This window comes from Papio anubis, chromosome 17, assembly GCF_008728515.1.
Source record: "Papio anubis isolate 15944 chromosome 17, Panubis1.0, whole genome shotgun sequence".
Taxonomy (NCBI): domain Eukaryota; kingdom Metazoa; phylum Chordata; class Mammalia; order Primates; family Cercopithecidae; genus Papio; species Papio anubis.
The window spans coordinates 55,301,362-55,317,457 of NC_044992.1; the positions used below are offsets into that span (position 1 = coordinate 55,301,362).

Consider the following 16,096-nt stretch of genomic DNA (forward strand, 5'->3'; position numbering starts at 1 on the left):
AAGCACAATCAGAGTTGGCTTAATTTGTTTAGGTTGCTATAAGAAAAAACTTCTGAGACTGGGTAATTTATAAAGAACAGAAATTTATTTTCTCACAGTTCTGGTGACTGGGAAGTGTAAGATCAAGGCACCAGGAGGTTTGGTTGTCTGGTGAGGGCTGCTGTCTGCTTCCAAGATAACACCTTGTTGCTGCATCCTGCAGGAGGGAGGAACATGGCGTCCGCGCCTGAGGGAAGGTGGAAGTGCGAGAGAACCTAACTCTGTGGCCTCTTTTATAAGGTCTTAATCCAAGCCACAAAGGGAGGAGCCTTTATATGACTTAACTACCGTTGAAGGGTCCTACCTCTTTGCTGTCAGATTGGCCGTTAAATTTCAACACCTGAATTTTGGAGGACACGTTCAAACCATAGCACCAAGGGCTGAGTCATGGATTGTTCTGTCTCATGCTTAGAGCAGGATATTGTTAGGCATGGCAAACTTTGGAGTCAGATATACTTGGGTTCAAACTCTGACTCTGCTACTTACTAGCTGTATGACCTTGGCATACAGTCACTTGACTGCTCTGAGTATGTTTTCTTACCTGTATTATATTATTGGTATTTCTGCATCACAGAGTATTGTACGGATTAAATAAGATATCATGGCCGGGAGTGGTGGCTCACACCTGTAATCCCAGCACTTTGGGAGGCCGAGGTGGGAGGATTTCCTGAACTCAGGAGTTTGAGAATAGCCTGGGCAACATTGCAAAACCCTGTTTCTACTAAGAATACAAAAAAAATTAGCTGGGTGTGGTGGCATGCACCTGTAATCCCAGCTACTCGGGAGGCTGAGGCAGGAGAATCACTTGAACCCGGGAGGCGGAGGTTGCAGTGAGCTGAGATAGTACCACTGAACTCCAGCCTGGGCAGCAGAGTGAGACTCTGTCTCCCCGCCAAAAAAGTAATTTATTAAATAAGATATATGTTAAGAACTTAGTAAAGAGTTTAGCTTGTAGAAGGTGATTCATAAATGAAGCTTATTATAAAATCACTGCATGATTATCTTTCCCATGCAGAAGATCTGTCCTGTCCTTGTCCATTTTTTAATTCTAAAAATATCCCAACAATCCTTTTTGCTGTCTTCAAAACATAGCTCTTCTCAGCTGGGGCAGTATTCTTCCTGGACAGTATAATTAAATGGTTTTCTACTCTTCATCTTTGATTATTTCCCTCTCTCTTTGTGTATTTCTTCTTCGGGCACAATCTATCTTTATCGAAAAATTTCTGGTATGGCAATATTTATTTCTTTAGATGTTTCCATATGTTTATGATTGTATAAATTGGTTTTTATTTTATTTATTTATATTTTGAGACTGTATCTCGCTCTGTCACCAGGCTGGAGTGCAGTGGCACAATCTCGGCTCACTGCAACCTCTGCCTCCTAGGTTCAAGCGATTCTCCTGCCTCAGCCTCCTGAGTAGCTGGAATTACAGGCATGCACCACCACACCCAGCTAATTTTTGTATTTTTAGTAGAGATGGGGTTTCACCATGTTGGCCAAGATGGTCTCAGTCTCCAGACCTTGTGATCCGCCTGCCTCAACCCCCCAAAGTGCTGGGGTTACAGGTGTGAGCTACCACGTCCGGCCATTGCTTTTTATTTTTAATCTGTACCCTCAAACCATATTTTCTTTTAAAATTATTGACCATTGGCTCATAGCTTCTTTTCTCTACATTTTAAAAGAAATGTTTGCCTGAATCTGAAGTGTTGAATTGATGGTCCAGCATTCCTTTTAGTGCTGTGACCAATGAAGGGTCAAACCAAGGACACCTAGGACCTGAGATGGAGAAGGCAAGTTAGTAAGATAACAGTGTGGTAGCACTCACGAAGTAGATGCATAAACAGACCCTAAACATTAGGGTGGATCAGCAGTAGGGTAATCGTTGGGTGTCACAGGAAGTAAGGGGAACCTGTTAATCCAAGGGAATCTAGCGGGAGGCAGTAAGCAAAGTTCCAGGGAGGACAAGTAGTCAGCACCAAGAAAAATGTCTAACATTGAGGACACAGTGTAAGGTAATGTTTGTTTTTCAACAAATCTTTATGGAATGTCTATAATGTGGCAGGGTTAAGGTTCAGAACTCTAGGCCCGAAAGAACTGATAGGGTCACACTGGTCAGGAACCCAGCTGAACGCAGAACCCATTTAGAATTCTACATATTCATTGGTAAACTCTGGGCAGATTAGTTCGTTTTGAGCTTCTGTTTCTTCATATGTAAAGTGTAGATAACAACACCTTAAGGCTGAGAGGAATACAGAAATGTGTGTAGAGTTTCTTTTTGTGCCAGGCATTTCTTGTGACAAACAAGAGGAAATAATAAAAAGAATCCTAGCATGTGAAAAAGTTGTCAATCATTTGATATCCTCTTTAGCTACTGTGTTGTGGTTCCAAGAATTGGCTATCAGTTTTAAACATAGAAAATACCATGAAGATTACAGAAAAAAAAAAAAAAAATCCTTCATTGTCCATCCTTCTTCTGTGACCTTCCCCAGAAAACTCACCATGATTTATGCCATGGTCCGTAGGAAGTCTAATTTTTTTACTTAATTGACCTTGTCCTTCTCTACTTGCTTAACTTCCCACCTGTTGTGGAATGTGAGCAGTTTAGAAAGTGTCATGTGGAGTTTAAGGGCTAAACAATTTTGGCCATGAGGAATACTTTTCAGTCACAAAGCATCACAAAAGTCAAATAAATATCCACGATTCAAAAGAAATCCTTAGTAACTCTCTGAACAGGAAATAAATTGCAGTATGGGATAATACAAAGGTTAGAACAGAATATATGTTCACATTATAATAGAAATTTTTATAATTGTAAACTATATATTCTGATTATAGAAAATTATGCACCCAAATTGACATTCAACCCATAAGAGTAATAAACCCATGGCATGGCAGAGTAACTCCCTCTTAGAGGAGGATTTTAAACACCAGAGGGCAGAGTGTTCCAGAGGACATTTTCAGTTCACCTGGCCTTTCTTAAGTGTAAATACGCATCCTCACCTTTTCCATCAGTCATTCATGTCATTGGCAGAATTTCAGAAGTTTAGAAATACGGTCATTTCATTTTACTTATTTTTTTAAAAGACACAGAGTCCTGCTTTGTCACCCAGGCTGGAGTGTGGAGGCACGATCACTGCTCATTGCAGCCTCAACCTCCTGGGGTCAAGAGATCTTCCCACCTCAGCCTCCTGAGTAGCTGGGACTACAAGCGTGCACTACCATACCTGGCTAATTTTTTCATTATTTTGTAGAGATGGAGTCTTGCTATGTTGCCCAGGCTGGTCTCAAAGTCCTGGGCTCAAGCAACCCTCTCACCTCGGTCTCCCAAAGCGCTGGGATTACAGGTGTGAGCCACTGTGCCCAGCCAAGAAATATGGTCATTTTAGAGTTGTCTATGTGGCGTTGTCAGTTTTGATGACTTTGTTTAGCTAGCACAATGAGCAGTATTTTGAGTTATACCAGAGTTGGTTGAACATCTCTGTTTCCCCCTTTTCTGGTTAATGTTCACGTTTCTGATTTCTGAAAATGTTTTTTTTTTAAAAATTACATATACATCTATATCATTCTGTAAATTTTATAACTTTAGTTTAATGAAATAAGTAAAGTGAGAGAAAAGAGATTTGATATGTGTATCTTATGGCTCAGTATGCCCTTTTATGCCCTGCTTATCAATAAAAACATTCTGAAAGAACCACCTGCCAACTCACGACCTTTTTCAAATGTTACAATTATCATTTAGAAGTAGCATCACACATTTGGGAAAATTTTATTCAGGGTTTAGATAGTAAAGTTGACATATAAAATAAAAACTAAGTATAAAAATTATCCTCAGAAATTCATTACATATCATTCATGACATGCATTAAACAGAAATACTGCTTCTCAATATGTCCAACCCTGCCAGTTTATCCTTTAGAGTTGTAACTATTTCACTCTTTACCCTCTTTTTCTTCGACCACCAGATGAAGTAGGTGGCTAATGTATAGGGATCACATATATGATTTTTAAGAATATATTTCTTTTTCTTCTCTGTCAGTCATTACTCTACTGCTGCAGATTGAAGTCCTGATCTGGAGCAGTAGCTGTTGCTAGGAAAGACACAACCCCCCATAGAAATTTGGCCAAAACTTGAATTGCTGTAACTAGTAGAATGGTTACTTTCTTATTCCTGTGAGAACAGAGATTTCGTATGTACATCTCTTCATAAATATTACCCTACCTTTAAGCACTATAGAGTTTAGCACGGATGATCACTCCTTAGAGAAAGCTTTTAATATTGCAGGACTGGAAAAAGAATAAAAATAAAAAAGAATATAAAACTGTGTAAGTTTTAGCATGACTTACCTAAATTAATCATAAAGGAGTTAAAAATTAGTAACCAAGGGGAAGAGCTTAACTCCTTAAATCTCTCTCCACCCTTAAGTTAAATCCAGTTTTTCAAACAAAACAAAACCTGTGCACTTTGTCTTTTAAAGTATTTTAATCATGTCCTCATCCCAGTTAGCTCTTACAGAGCATAAGCAACGTTAATATGAAAGTCAGTGAAAAATTTAGTTGTGGTCCAAGTTTACATTTTTTGCATAACTTTTCTGGCATCTCTCTAATGCAAAGATCTGCTCAACATGACTTGATGATGGGGAGGTGGGAGAGAAACTTGCTCTTTTTACTTAAGATATTGGATAATCAGTATTCTAAAAAGTCACAACTAAAGAGAATTTCCCTCAAAAACAACTACTGGCGCAAGACAATATTTGAGTTAAAAAACTTACTAGATAGAAGAGATTAGACCATCCAGGAAACAGAATGAGATATGCTGTCCATAGAATTTACAAGTCAAACATAATAGCTCATTTTTGAGTTTACACTACAGTTTTCTAGTTAGGTAGGATAAAAAGTAATAGGTTATTTTAAACAACTCTATCACTTTGCATGTTCTTTAATATTAACCATTCCATAGAAACTGCTTATACTTCTTTATTACCAAGTTACTATTTTCTAAAGACATTTATAAGTCATGTTGAGGCAGTAGAATTACCTGTACATTATTATATTAAATAATCCTTGAACGCTAGTCCGCAGTATCTGTATCTCCTATAATTCTAAAAAGAAATAGCTACTTGTGACAAGTATGTGCAGTGTGATGGGACACAATATCCAACCAAACATAAAACCTAGCCCGGAAAAATGTTTACCCTTTCAAGCAATTTTCTGTGTCTGTGGAGTTCTATTGAAATTCCACTTTTCATTTTTATCTTTGCTATTTTGCTTAGATACTATTTAAAAAGATAATACAGATTTTTAGAATTTCAAGCCTTTGCATTGTATTTGTTTTTTCTATTCACACAGTAACGTTAGGAATAAGGTAGAACATGCTTTACTGAGATGAATCAGAGGGTCAGAGTAGTTAGGTGACTTACTCAGGCTTGTATTTAAAAGTAGCAAAGCTGTTAGTCCAGCTACAGTCAGAAGACTAGTCAAATGCATGTTCATCCCACTACATTGCAATTCTTTTTAGTCACATTTTACTGAGGTTCTTCATTTATGGAGATAAATGCATCATAAATCTATGACCAATTCATAAATCTATGACCAACAAATACATAACTTTCCCAGAATTGTTATTATAATGGCAATGTTGCCCACATAAGAGAATGGTGTAATAAGTAAATTTACCTAATATTTTGCTTTGTATTGTATCTGAATATTTCATTAAATAAATGGTGATGGAAAAGTAACACAGAGATATGATGTAGAACAATTTCATACAGAACTACCCTATCTAAATAGATGAAATATCGTAGCATCAGTGGCCCATGCTTAATAAATCTAATGAAAGATATTTTTCTGCACCAGTCATCTCAGAGCCACGTCCAGAAGACTATAGAGGGAGTACCATTATGACAATCTATGCATTGTGCTTTCACTAACTTCCCCTTCTCCTGTGATACCATTTGGAAGCTATCCTACTATCCCCTAAAAGGGGGAGCTCTTCCTGATTCCTGGGAGGTGAGGAGAAACTATGACAAGAAAAACGTTGTCCAGGCCCAGTTAGGGAGAGGCCTTTAGAAGCATGGGGTGGACCAGTAACCCTGTCTTACAAGTGATTGACGGAGAAGTTTTCTTGTTCATGAATGAAGGCTATGAGCTTTTTTAGTGAAGTTAGTGTCTTTTGAAACTTTCTTTATCTAGAAGGAATACAGATGATAGTATGCCTCTCTTTGAAATTGGTGTCATTGCTACTTTATTAGTCAATCAGTTGATAGTGCTGCAGTTTTGGCATATCTGATGCATACCCATCTGAATGAAAGGCATTTAATTAGGGTTTTAATATCTCTAAGTATTTAAAAATGAATTTTCTGCTATCTCAAACTCTAGTAGTTCCTTACATTGCAACAAAATCACTGTATAATTTTAACACTTAACAATAAATTATGGAGATAATGCAGACCTGTATTAGCTTGCTAAAGTATTAATATTTTAAGTTACCTCAATTTTGTTGGTGCCTACTAAGTAACTGTTTTACAACAACGTATATTTACATAGCTCTGATTCAGAAATTCAGAAGAGTAAAACATGAGAAGGAAACAGTAAGAGAGGAGTTTACAGCTTTAAGGCATGAGGAGCTTACAGCTTTTTAATATAAATTGTTCCCAGAATCCATGTCACAGATCCTTATATGGTGCTGCTTTTTTCCTCTTGGTTGCTATGACAACAGCAGCACTGCACCATTCATCAGCTCTGGACCTGGGCTGCACTGCTAGCCTTCCTTGTTACTCCTGAATGTTAAGAAGAACATCCGTGAATCATTCACTCTGTTAACGCTGCGCCATTAGAAACCTAAGAACCAGTTCTTCCAGTAATTTGCTCTAACAGAGGGTGAACTAAACTGCGCCACAGAGAAAAATTGTGTAAAAATATTTCTTTTATCGTAATGGAATCATACAACCTATATTTGCTGCAATATTCTGAAAGGATAAGCTTATGTCAGGCAGTCTAATGAAAAGAACTCGTCTGTGTAATCTCTTGAAATCATTAGTTGTTCAAAACAGAATACCACAGTGCTTCTCTGGATACAAAAAGAAGCAGGTGATGTTGTTAGGGGTTCTAAACCCCTTTGGGAGCGTCTCTTGTGCTTTGGGACCATAATCAACATCTGCTATAAGAAGTATCACCTGTAACGCACAGTAAGTTCTGAGCAGCGTAAAGAGCTGGCTGGAGATTAAAGTGTGGGTCATTCCTGATGTGTCGGGTCTGATAACAATGTGACCAGTGAATAAGAAGCCTTTCAGATTTTCTAGGGGAAAAGACTCTATAGTATTGACTACTGGGACAGAAAAACTAAACCTGTGAGTATGATGAGTAGAGTGTTTGTTATATGGATTTCTGAGCTGTAAAGTCTACTTTGTTCTTTATAGAAAAAGAAACACAGCCTAAGATAATTTGACATTTAGTTTTCAAGGAAGCCATTAAGAAGCTGTATTTTGGCACATTTATTAATTTTTAATTATGTGTTCTTTTGCTTTATATATTTATATGCATATATGAACCTTTTGAAATAGTTTTATATTTTAAAAAAGAATATGCATTACAGAGAAGGCTGTTAAAAACTCAGTTTTTCAATGTAAATGTGAAGGTTAGATTGTCTCTCCTGTTAGAGATTCCAGAATAGACTTCTACTTCCTGTTGCAGTATCCTTATAAATAAAATACCTTTTTTAAAAAATAACAATGTGGAAATCTAGAATTTTGTAAATAAGCTTTCCTAATACATAAAGTCTTTCTTGTTATTTCATTAACTGGAGTGTTTACAAATGGACTTTCTTAGTTTAAGAATTTTTTTTAACAACACAATTTGCAAGTTATGATATTTATTGTCTATTTTCCCAGTTTAGACTAAATTAGAAATTTACCTTTTTTTTTTTTTTGCTTATATTTGTAGATCATTTGGTAATTATCAACAAGATATATTGATTTTATATACTGAATTTTCTTAAAAGACTCATTGTTTTCTGGCTTTTAATTATTTTCTCTTTTTAGTTCCTCAGCTAACCATGGTAACTTAGAAATGTCTTGAAAGTCGGAACTTGGTTTTTCAAAATTAGAATATTTGTAGTGATCTTAAGCCACTTTAAAAAAGAAAAAGATATTTTCATTTAGTCTTACTCTTTCAATTACTTGTCTTCCTAAGTTGCTCTTATTGATTTATTGATTGATAGAGACAGGGTTTCACTCTGTTGCCCAGGTTGGAGTGCAGGCGCAATGATGACTTGCTGCATGCAGCCTCCATCTCCCAGGCTCAAGCCATCCTCCTGCCTCACCCTGTTGAGTAGCTGGGACTACAGGCATGTGCCACCATATCCAACTAATTTTTTTTTTTTTTTGAGATGGAGTGCAGTGGTACGAACTCGGCTCGATGCAAGCTCCGCCTCCCGGGGTTCACGCCATTCTCCTGTCTCAGCCTCCCAAGTAGCTGGGACTACAGGCGCCCGCCACCATGCCCGGCTAATTTTTGTATTTTTAGTAGAGACAGGGTTTCACCTTGTTAGCTAGGATGGTCTCGATCTCCTGACCTCGTGATCCGCCCGCCTCGGCCTCCCAAAGTTCTGGGATTACAGGCATGAGCCACCGCACCTGACCCTCCAACTAACTTTTTTTTTTTTTGTAGAGATGAAGTCTCATGTCACCCAGGCTGATCTCAAACTCTTGGGCTCAAGCAGCCCTCCCACCTTAGCCTCCCCAAGTGCTGGGATTACAGGTATGAGCTGTCGCTCCCAGTCTGAGTTGCTCTTCTGAAATGCACGTTATTTGGAAAATATATACTTCAGTGATATGACTAGGTTCTTTTAATTTACACAATTAGCAAAAGAAGATTTTTGTTATTTTGTCATTATACCATTCAATTTCTATTCTTTCTTCCATTTTTGAGACTTTGCCTGTTTATACAAGCGACTTTGCCCAATGTTTAAAAAGCCTTTAAATAGGGAGAATTAATATGTTAAGGGATGAAGGGATTAATCATTTATATTAAGAGTTATATGTGTCATTAATAACAAGATTTTGCTTCTATCATCTGTAACAGATCAAATAAATATTCACATTTTAACTGTTGCTCTGCAAGTAAATAAAATAGGAATTTTAAAATTTATGTATATTTAATAATTGTGTACATTATAAGTTAATGCTTCTTTATGACTATCCTCACAGATGTGTATATAGAAAACAAAGGATTCTATATATCTATTATCTCTGAAACTATAATTTTTATTAACAGTAGCCAAGAGGCCGGGTGCCATGGCTCACACCTGTAATTCCAGCACTTTGTGAGGTTGAGCTGGGAAGATCCCTTGAGGCCAGGAGTTCAAGACTAGCCTGGGCAGCACAGGGAGACCCCATCTCTACAAATAATTTTTTTTTTTAATTAGCCAGGCATGATCACACATGCCTGTGGTCCCAGTGACTTGGGAGGCTGAGGCAGGAGGATCACCTAAGCTTGGGGAGGTTGAGGCTGCAGTGACCCATGATCATGCCACTGTGCTGCAGACTGAGTGACATAGTGAGACCCTGGGCAACAGAGCAAGACTGTGTCTCATTAAAGAAAATATTAATAACAGAGACTGATTTAGGTACTTTTTAATGAGGTCAGTATTTTTATTAGCAGATTTATTCATTTTCAGGTAATCTTTCTTGGCCATATCCTTTGGTTGTTTTTTTTTATGTTGGGGTTTTACCTAATATGTGTTCCTTAAAGATTGTATATTAACCTATTTGTTTGTTTGTAAACTGGCTAATGTAAAATCCACTATAGACCTCCCTATTTTAAGAGATTCTGCAATAAGTCCTTCTATAATAATCCCTATTATGCTGATTTGGTGAATCTGTATGTATGTTAGGTTTTCTTAAAGGCCATTTAGTTTATTTCAGCATATAAAAATTCAAGTTGCAGATTTAACTGGCAGTGTTCTATGAAGAAAAATAAGACTTATGCTTTGGATGATCATTTAGCCCCTCAATTTCAAACTAGTTTGACATCTTCAGTCTTACTTTCTGAAATTCTTTAAAAAGTCTTTTCAAGGCCGGGTGGTGACTCATGCCTGTAATCTCACCACTTTGGGAGGCTGATGTGGGTGGATTGCTTGAGCTCAGGAGTTTGGGACCAGCCTGGGCCACATGGTGAAACCCTGTCTTTACAAAAAATACAAAAAATTAGCCAGGCATGGTGGTGCACACCTCCGGTCTCAGCTGCTTGGGAGGTTTAGGTAGGAGAATCACCTGAGGCTGGGAAGTTAAGGCTATAGTGAGCCATGATTGCTTCATTGTACTCCAGTATGGGTGACAGCATGAGATCCTGTCTCAGAAAAAAAAAAAAAAAAAAGAAATATTCAATATTGTTCATATGACATACAACTGGGTAAAATCTTAGTTAATAGTAGGCGTTGCTTTTTTGGGGGAGGAAATGTGCTAGTGAAAGGAATATAACAATTACAAATGTAAACTCTTAAGGTTTTTTTCCCCTGGTTTTCATTAACTGAAACTTAAGCATGTTGTCCTAATAACACTTCTGAATATCTGGGAATTTGTTAGTATCAGTAATAAGCTTTTACTAGAAAATAAGTACCTCATTTCTGTTAGAGTCAACATTAAGACATGAAGGACTCATATTGGTGATAAATTATTTTAAAAGGGTCATTTCTAGTTATCCTAGCTATTTTTTCTTGTGAGAATTAATCATAATATTTCAGTGATAAATGTGTGTTTTTTATCGCTCCAACATTATACAAGAAAACATTTTTACCACTGTAAACTTTGCAGCCTAGGACAGGTTAACTTCTGTGAGGTTTATCTTCTATAAGATGAATGAAATAGTGCATTTTTGTAGTGTCATTGTAGGCATTAAGAAAAATATATAGATAAAGCATCTAGTATAGTACTTGACACAGGGGAAGCTTTCTTTTAGTGAGTCTTTGATACTTACTTTCTCCCCATTCCTCTCCATTGGCCTACATCAGTGTTTTTTGGTCTTTTCTTTGGGAGTTCCTTTAGGGCAGAGGCATTTGAATACCTATCAAAGGGATCTGGGATGTAGCCTGAAGTGGTATCCAAAAGTCTCATGTTTCTTTAAAACAGTGTACATTCTACATGTATTTTTATTTTATAATAAAAATGTTTCCCAAAAAAACCTTTAAGTAAAACTCACTCTTCAGGAAAATGTACCACATTTTCTCCTATAAATTTGCATACCCCAACAATAATACTCCTCACCTATATGTATTCCCCAGTTGAAGACATACTGCTTAGATCATCGAGTCTGGGTATCATTTTGAAAATAGAAATCCTAATTAGCCAGGTGTGGTGACATACATATGCCTGTAGTCCCACCTACTTGGAAGGCTGAGATGGGAGGATCACTTGAGCCCAGGACTTCTAGTATGCAGTGAGCTGTGATTGTACCACTGCACTCTACCCTGGGCAACAGAGTGAGACTTCATCTTTTGCTGTGGGGGAAAAGGTGCATATTTCCCTGGAGAAAGAGATTGAGAATCAAGAGGCAAGGATGAAAAACTCAATCTGGTTGAATCTGGAAGGCTTACTCAGTTCAGAAAAGTGAGTAGTGGTTTGAAGTTGAGTTAAGCTGTAGTGGGATGAGAAAGGAATATTTTATGTCAGAACTAGAGAAGAATGATGATAGAGAAACAGTTTAGCATTTTAAAGCCTGAGAAGTCCTACAATAAAGGGACCTTTTTAATTGTTTAATGTAGCATCTCTAAAACTTGACAACAGACCCTTTGTTTTTCTTACATGCCCCTGCGAAACCACGTGGAACAAGTAAGTGTTCCAAGGAGCCTGCTTTAGGAAATAACTGACCAAAGAAAGTTACGTCATTTAGAAGGAAAGAAGAGTGGTTAACTGCACAAAATAAAGTATGAGAGAAATCATCTTAGCATTCCAGAAGATACGGAAACATGGCTGGGTCTAGTGGCTCACGCCTGTAATGCCAGCACTTTGAGAAGCCAAGGCAGGTGGATCACTTGAGGTCAGGAGTTTGAGACCAGCCTGGTCAACGTGGTGAAATCCCGTCTCTACTAAAAATACAAAACTTAGCCAGGCGTGGTGGTGCATGCCTGTAATCCCAGGTTCTTGGGTGGCTGAGCCACGAGACTCACTTGAAACCCGGGAGGCAATGGTTACAGTGAGCCGAAATCACACCACTGTACTCCAGCCTGGGCGACAGAGTGAGACTGTGTCTCAAAAAAGAAACAAAACAAAAACAGAAGATTATGGAAACATAATTTACTCAGATTCCCCAGATAAATTATACTTTGCTTTACTATTTTAAAGATAAGTGTGTTTTTAAATAGGAGAAAATACTGTTTATTATGTAGACTAGAAAGTAAAATGATAAAGTGACTTAAGTAAAATCTTAGAATCAAAAATGTACAAAATGCATTCAAGTGGTAAATACATCAGTTTGTCTGGAACAGAGGGTTCATGAAGGATGCTCTGGAAGAGAAAACTGGGACCAAATTGAGGAAGCCATTAGGGCAGTGGTAAGCTAAGATGGTAGCCGTGGAAAATGTATAAAGAGAAGATTTTGGAGGAATAAGCAGATTGGTGACTGGCCAGTTATAGAATATAGGAATATGAAAGATCTGCCAAAGATGATTATACAATTTTAAGAAGAAAAATGATGGCTTTGCTAATAGGAAAAGAACTTAGATAGCTGATTTTAAGAGATTGAGACACATTGAGTTCAAGGTGATAAGAGGATATAAGAGGGGAAATGTGTTTTCAGTACTTTGAAAATAAGTAAGGTTTTAAGCTGTAAATTTGGAAGTTATACCCATAGAGAGTATAGTTAAAACTGTAGAACCTTTTTTTTTTTGTAACAGAGCCTCACTCTGTCACCCAGGCTCGAGTCCAGTGGTGCCATCTTGGCTCACTGCAACCTCTGCCTCCCAAGTTCAAGCAATTCTCTGCCTCAGCCTCCCGAGTAGCTGGGATTACAGGTGCCCACCACCACCCCCGGCTAATTTTTTGCATTTTTAGTAGAGACAGAGTTTTACCATGTTGGCCAGGCTGGTCTTGAATGCCTGACCTCATGATCCACCCGCCTTGGCCTCCCAAAGTGCTGGGATTACAGGCGTGAGCCACCACGCCCAGCCGTATAGTCTCTTTAGGATGGGAATTGAACAAATAGAAAAGGTAGGAAGTAAATATTTCATAAGAATTTACGAGGAATTTTCATGTTTACTCATTTTGTCTTTTCATTAGCACTTTGAATTATTATGACCCTAATCTTATTGATGAAGAAAACAAGACCTAATCAGGCTAACCATGAAAAATTTAGACATAAGAGATCAGAGCTCCAATTAGACCTCTCTCTAACTTCAATATCTGTTCTCGGGGATCAAGAAGTAAATCTTAAGAAATAGCCATTTAAGGTACCAAAAGAGAAAAACCTATGTTAAAAAACAGATGAGATGAATAAGGAGCAGTATGAAAGATATTGAAGGAACCAAGATGGTAGAACTTTTACTGGAAACTGAGGCTTGAAACCATTTGAGTGACTATATAGGATCATGATTTTCTTGGCATATGATTCTGCTTTTTGCTTTCCTGAACTGTAGTCCAAACTCTTAGCTGCAGTGGTCTACATTTGGTAAATATTTGTATTCTGTTTCATTAAAGAAGAGAAAGAAAGAGAGAGGCTACATAAAACCGGCGGGAGAAGGAAGCATCTAATGAGAAACTTACAGCCAAATACACTTCTTAGAGTTCCAATTGCTTTTTGGTGTCTATGATATATAGTTACATATAGCAGGGATCCCCAACCCTCAGGCTGCAGCCCAGTACCAGTCCATGGCCTATTAGGAACTGGGCCGCACAGCAGGAGGTGAGCCTGCGGGCAAGCAAGCATTACTGCTTGAGGTCTGTCTCCTGTCAGATCAGCAGAGGCACTAGATTCTCACAGGAGCATGAACCCTGTTGTGAAATGCACATCTGAGGGATCTAGGTTGCTTGCCCCTTATGAGAATCTAATGCCTGATGATCTGAGGTGAAACAGTTTCATCTCAAAACCATCCCCACCCCCAACCAAAATTGTCTTCCACAAAATGGGTCTCTGGTGCCTAAAAGATTGGGGACCACTGATACATAGGGCTCTTTAAGACTTTTAAAAATAAAATGTTTATCTTTCTCCATTTAACATCCTTACTCCAGTAAATTTCTCGTTAAGATAGCTGAAGGGATCCCTAAAGCAGTTAATTCTTTTACCTTAACTCCTGCAATATGATGTAATAGTTCAGATCCTGCACTTACTAGCTGTGTGACATTGAGCAAGTTGTATAACCTCTCTGTGCTTCAGTTTCCTCATCTGTGAAATGAGTATAACAACTCCCTTAGGGTTTATAAGAATTAAATGAATTTTTACAGGAAAAATGCTTACAACAGCCTCTAGTACATAGTAGCTGTCCAATAATAATAGTTGATGATGCTGTCACTTAATAGCAACTGCATGATCCTATATATCTCTCAATACCTTTCTTTACTTTAAGGTCCTCTGTACTTTTCGTTTTCTTCTTTGTTGAGAACGGAAGCCGTTTTTTACCTTTACTAGGTAGGCTGAGTTTTTTAAGTAAGCAGAGAATAGTTACAACTCAAATCAGAAGGCTTACATTTATATGAGAATAGAAACATGCCTGGATTTAGAAAACATCTTGCTGTCAAATGGATACTGGTGGTGTCCTCTCCTATAACAGTAATTAATTAATTAATGTTCAGAGTATTTCATTGTGAGTTTAGATTACTTCCCGTGGGAACTGGTTTCATATTCAATCCAAAACACTTGATAAGTGTGTAGTTTCTCCTTCCTTGTTTTATTTAAAAGAAACCTTTACCAAAAAAGTATGATAAATATATTGTCACTTTGTTATGATATAATGCGAAACTTTGATATAATTGTGGTAAAGTTATACATTCAGTACACAACAGGCTTTTTCATCTTGGCATTTATTGCAGATTTAAGTTTTAAGTTAGTTAGCAATATAATGTAGCGTAAGCTTATCTAACATAGTTTGTGTACTCTGGAGCCAGACTGCCTGGATTTTGAATTCTGACTGACATGCCTTACTTCTGTGTCCTTGGGCAAGTAACTTAACCTCTCTTTCCCTCAGTTTCCTCATCTGCAAAAAGCAGATAATAATAGTACCTACTACTTCCTAGGGTTATTATGAGGATTAAATGAGTGAATGACTTGGAACAGTTTTGGATCACAGTAAGTGCTCAATTATTGCTGTTATTATTATTTAGTATTTGTGTAGTTTAGGTCTTGTCTCCCTAAAAGGGAGAGACAGTATCCTTTTTATTATTATATCCTCAGTCTTTAGCACAATGCCTGGCATATAGTAGATGTTCAATAAATACGTACTGAATAAATCAACCTGCACTTACCTAGAGCTTCAATAACATTCTTAGCTTGAATGCCTTCGGCTAAGCAGGCCAAAGCAGATAACCCTATTATGATGTTAAGAGCCTTTACTCACTACAGTTTTTTGGGGGGAGGTTTTAGTTGTTGTTGTTGTTGTTGTTGTTGTTATGGAGTTTCGCTCTTGTTGCCCAGGCTGGAGTGCAATGGCGTGACCTCTGCTCACCGCAACCTCCGCCTCCCAGGTTTAAGCAATTCTCCTGCCTCAGCCTCCTGAGTAGCTGGGATTACAGGCATGCGCCACTAAGCCCAGCTAATTTTGTATTTTTAGTAGAGACAGGGTTTCTCCATGCTGGTCAGGCTGGTCTCCAACTCCTGACCTCAGGTGATCCGCCCACCTCAGCCTCCCAAAGTGCCGGGATTACAGACGTTAGCCACTGCGCCCAGCCTGTTGTTTTTTTGAGGGAGTCTCCTGTCACCCAGGCTGGAGTGTAGTGGTGCAATCTTGGCTCACTTGCAACCTCCGCGTCCTGGGTTCAGGTGATTTTCCTGCCTCAGCCTCCCGAGTAGCTGAGACTACAGGCGCATGCCACCACACCAGGCTAATTTTTAAATTTTTTAATAGAGATGGAATTTC

At 38.1% G+C, this 16,096-nt stretch overlaps 1 protein-coding gene across 9 annotated transcripts in view; it reads left to right on the forward strand.

The window, feature by feature from the left end:
- TANC2 (tetratricopeptide repeat, ankyrin repeat and coiled-coil containing 2) overlaps positions 1 to 16,096 on the forward strand; it is a 471,789-nt gene that overhangs the window by 154,964 nt on the left and 300,729 nt on the right. Inside the window, exon 1 of one of the 9 annotated variants that reach the window (XM_003913258.5) lies at positions 3,336 to 7,385. The exons of the other annotated variants lie outside the window; for them this stretch is intronic. The gene's annotated coding sequence lies outside the window, so the exon portion shown is untranslated. Of the gene's footprint in view, positions 1 to 3,335; positions 7,386 to 16,096 lie in introns of those variants that run through there. 9 annotated transcript variants of the gene reach the window in all.